We start from the raw sequence: 5,157 nt of genomic DNA on the forward strand, positions 1-5,157 counted from the left end.
AAAGCTCTTACCCCCGAAAACTAAAACTTTTGAAATAGGAAAAGAGCCTTTAATCACATTCTTTACCATGTGCAATCATAAAATAGTCTAATATCTTCATTTTTTCAAAATACGTAGCTATTACCCTCGAAAACTAAAACTTATGACATAGGAAAAGAGCCTTTAATCACATTCTTTACCATGTGCAATCATAAAATAGTCTAATATCTTCATTTTTTCAACATACGTAGCTATTACCCTCGAAAACTAAAACTTTTGAAATAGGAAAAGAGCCTTTAATCACATTCTTTACCATTTGCAATCATAAAATAGTCTAATATCTTCATTTTTTCAACATAAGTAGCTCTTACCCCCGAAAACTAAAACTTTTGACATAGGAAAAGAGCCTTTAATCACATTCTTTGCCATTTACAATCATAAAATAGTCTAATATCTTCATTTTTTCAACATACTTAGCTATTACCTTCTAAAACTAAAACTTTTGAAATAGGAAAAGAGCCTTTAATCACATTCTTTACCATGTGCAATCATAAAATAGTCTAATATCTTCATTTTTTCAACATACGTAGCTATTACCCTCGAAAACTAAAACTTTTGACATAGGAAAAGAGCCTTTAATCACATTCTTTACCATGTGCAATCATAAAATTGTCTAATATCTTCATTTTTTCAACATACGTAGCTATTACCCTCGAATACTAAAACTTTTGAAATAGGAAAAGAGCCTTTAATCACATTCTTTACCATTTGCAATCATAAAATAGTCTAATATCTTCATTTTTTTCAACATACGTAGCTATTACCCTCGAAAACTAAAACTTTTGAAATAGGGAAAGAGCCTTTAATCACATTCTTTACCATGTGCAATCATAAAATTCTCTAATATCTTCATTTTTTCCACAGACAAAGCTATTACCCTCGAAAACTAAAACTTTTGACATAGGAAAAGAGCCTTTAATCACATTCTTTACCATGTGCAATCATAAAATAGTCTAATATCTTCATTTTTTCAACGTACGTAGCTATTACCCTCTAAAACTAAAACTTTTGACATAGGAAAAGAGCCTTTAATCACATTCTTTACCATTTGCAATCATAAGATAGTCTAATTTCTTCATTTTTTCCACAGACATAGCTATTACCCTCGAAAACTAAAACTTTTGAAATAGGAAAAGAGCCTTTAATCACATTCTTTACCATTTGCAATCATAAAATAGTCTAATATCTTCATTTTTTCAACATAGGTAGCTATTACCCTCGAAAACTAAAACTTTTGAAATAGGAAAAGAGCCTTTAATCACATTCTTTACCATTTGCAATCATAAAATAGTCTAATATCTTCTTTTTTTCAACATACGTAGCTATTACCCTCGAAAACTAAAACTTTTGACATAGGAAAAGAGCCTTTAATCACATTCTTTACCATTTGCAATCATGAACTAGTCTAATATCTTCATTTTTTCAACATACGTAGCTATTACCCTCGAAAACTAAAACTTTTGAAATAGGAAAAGAGCCTTTAATCACATTCTTTACCATTTGCAATCATAAAATAGTCTAATATCTTCATTTTTTCAACATACGTAGCTATTACCCTCGAAAACTAAAACTTTTGACAGGGGAAAAGAGCCTTTAATCACATTCTTTACCATTTGCAATCATAAAATAGTCTAATATCTTCATTTTTTCAACATACGTAGCTATTACCCTCGAAAACTAAAACTTTTGAAATAGGAAAAGAGCCTTTAATCACATTCTTTACCATTTGCAATCATAAAATAGTCTAATATCTTCATTTTTTCCACAGACAAAGCTCTTACCCCCGAAAACTAAAACTTTTGAAATAGAAAAAGAGCCTATAATCACATTCTTTACCATTTGTAATCATAAAATAATCAAATATCTCATTTTTTCAATATACGTAGCTATTACCCTCGGAAACTAAATTTTTTGACATAAGAAAAGAGCCTTTAATCACATTCTTTACCATGTGCAATCATAAAATAGTCTTATATCTTCATTTTTTCAACATACGTAGCTATTACCCTCAAAAACTAAAACTTTTGAAATAGGAAAAGAGCCTTTAATCACATTCTTTACCATTTTCAATCATAAAATAGTCTAATATCTTCATTTTTTCCACAGACATAGCTATTACCCTCCAAAACTAAAACTTTTGAAATAGGAAAAGAGCTTTTAATCACATTCTTTACCATGTGCAATCATAAAATAGTCTAATATCTTCATTATTTCAACAGACATAGCTATTACCCTCGAAAACTAAAACTTTTGAAATAGGAAAAGAGCCTTTAATCACATTCTTTACCATTTGCAATCATAAAATAATCTAATATCTTTCATTTTTTCAACATACGTAGCTATTACCCTCGAATACTAAAACTTTTGAAATAGGAAAAGAGCCTTTAATCACATTCTTTACCATTTGCAATCATAAAATAGTCTTATATCTTCATTTTTTCAACATACGTAGCTATTACCCTCGAAAACTAAAACTTTTGAAATAGGAAAAGAGCCTTTAATCACATTCTTTACCATGTGCAATCATAAAATTGTCTAATATCTTCATTTTTTCCACAGACAAAGCTATTACCCTCGAAAACTAAAACTTTTGACATAGGAAAAGAGCCTTTAATCTCATTCTTTACCATGTGCAATCATAAAATAGTCTAATATCTTCATTTTTTCAACGTACGTAGCTATTACCCTCGAAAACTAAAACTTTTGACATAGGAAAAGAGCCTTTAATCACATTCTTTACCATTTGCAATCATAGAATAGTCTAATATCTTCATTTTTTCCACAGACATAGCTATTACCCTCGAAAACTAAAACTTTTGAAATAGGAAAAGAGCCTTTAATCACATTCTTTACTATTTGCAATCATAAAATAGTCTAATATCTTCATTTTTTCAACATACCTAGCTATTACCTTCGAAAACTAAAACTTTTGAAATAGGAAAAGAGCCTTTAATCACATTCTTTACCATTTGCAATCATAAAATAGTCTAATATCTTCATTTTTTCAACATACTTAGCTATTACCCTCGAAAACAAAAACTTTTGAAATAGGAAAAGAGCCTTTAATCACATTCTTTACCATTTGGAATCATAAAATAGTCTAATATCTTCATTTTTTCAACATACGTAGCTATTACCTTCGAAAACTAAAACTTTTGACATATAAAAGAGCCTTTAATCACATTCTTTACCATTTGCAATCATAAAATAGTCTGATATCTTCATTTTTTCAACATACGTAGCTATTACCATCGAAAACTAAAACTTTTGAAATAGTAAAAGAGCCTTTAATCACATTCTTTACCATTTGCAATCATAAAATAGTCTAAAATCTTCATTTTTTCAACATACGTAGCTATTACCCTCGAAAACTAAAACTTTTGACATAGGAAAAGAGCCTTTAATCACATTCTTTACCATTTGCAATCATAAAATAGTCTAATATCTTCATTTTTTCAACATACGTAGCTATTACCCTCGAAAACTAAAACTTTTGAAATAGGAAAAGAGCCTTTAATCACATTCTTTACCATTTGCAATCATAAAATAGTCTAATATCTTCATTTTTTCAACATAGGTAGCTATTACCCTCGAAAACTAAAACTTTTGAAATAGGAAAAGAGCCTTTAATCACATTCTTTACCATTTGCAATCATAAAATAGTCTAATATCTTCTTTTTTTCAACATACGTAGCTATTACCCTCGAAAACTAAAACTTTTGACATAGGAAAAGAGCCTTTAATCACATTCTTTACCATTTGCAATCATAAAATAGTCTAATATCTTCATTTTTTCTACATACGTAGCTATTACCCTTGAAAACTAAAACTTTTGAAATAGGAAAAGAGCCTTTAATCACATTCTTTACCATTTGCAATCATGAACTAGTCTAATATCTTCATTTTTTCAACATACGTAGCTATTACCCTCGAAAACTAAAACTTTTGAAATAGGAAAAGAGCCTTTAATCACATTCTTTACCATTTGCAATCATAAAATAGTCTAATATCTTCATTTTTTCAACATACGTAGCTATTACCCTCGAAAACTAAAACTTTTGACAGGGGAAAAGAGCCTTTAATCACATTCTTTACCATTTGCAATCATAAAATAGTCTAATATCTTCATTTTTTCAACATACGTAGCTATTACCCTCGAAAACTAAAACTTTTGAAATAGGAAAAGAGCCTTTAATCACATTCTTTACCATTTGCAATCATAAAATAGTCTAATATCTTCATTTTTTCCACAGACAAAGCTCTTACCCCCGAAAACTAAAACTTTTGAAATAGAAAAAGAGCCTATAATCACATTCTTTACCATTTGTAATCATAAAATAATCAATTATCTTCATTTTTTCAATATACGTAGCTATTACCCTCGGAAACTAAAATTTTTGACATAAGAAAAGAGCCTTTAATCACATTCTTTACCATGTGCAATCATAAAATAGTCTTATATCTTCATTTTTTCAACATACGTAGCTATTACCCTCAAAAACTAAAACTTTTGAAATAGGAAAAGAGCCTTTAATCACATTCTTTACCATTTTCAATCATAAAATAGTCTAATATCTTCATTTTTTCCACAGACATAGCTATTACCCTCGAAAACTAAAACTTTTGAAATAGGAAAAGAGCTTTTAATCACATTCTTTACCATGTGCAATCATAAAATAGTCTAATATCTTCATTTTTTCAACAGACATAGCTATTACCCTCGAAAACTAAAACTTTTGAAATAGGAAAAGAGCCTTTAATCACATTCTTTGCCATTTGCAATCATAAAATAATCTAATATCTTTCATTTTTTCAACATACGTAGCTATTACCCTCGAATACTAAAACTTTTGAAATAGGAAAAGAGCCTTTAATCACATTCTTTACCATTTGCAATCATAAAATAGTCTTATATCTTCATTTTTTCAACATACGTAGCTATTACCCTCGAAAACTAAAACTTTTGAAATAGGAAAAGAGCCTTTAATCACATTCTTTACCATGTGCAATCATAAAATTGTCTAATATCTTCATTTTTTCCACAGACAAAGCTATTACCCTCGAAAACTAAAACTTTTGACATAGGAAAAGAGCCTTTAATCTCATTCTTTACCATGT

The sequence above is a fragment of the Artemia franciscana genome, unplaced genomic scaffold (assembly GCF_032884065.1).
Source record: "Artemia franciscana unplaced genomic scaffold, ASM3288406v1 Scaffold_2207, whole genome shotgun sequence".
Lineage (NCBI taxonomy): Eukaryota > Metazoa > Arthropoda > Branchiopoda > Anostraca > Artemiidae > Artemia > Artemia franciscana.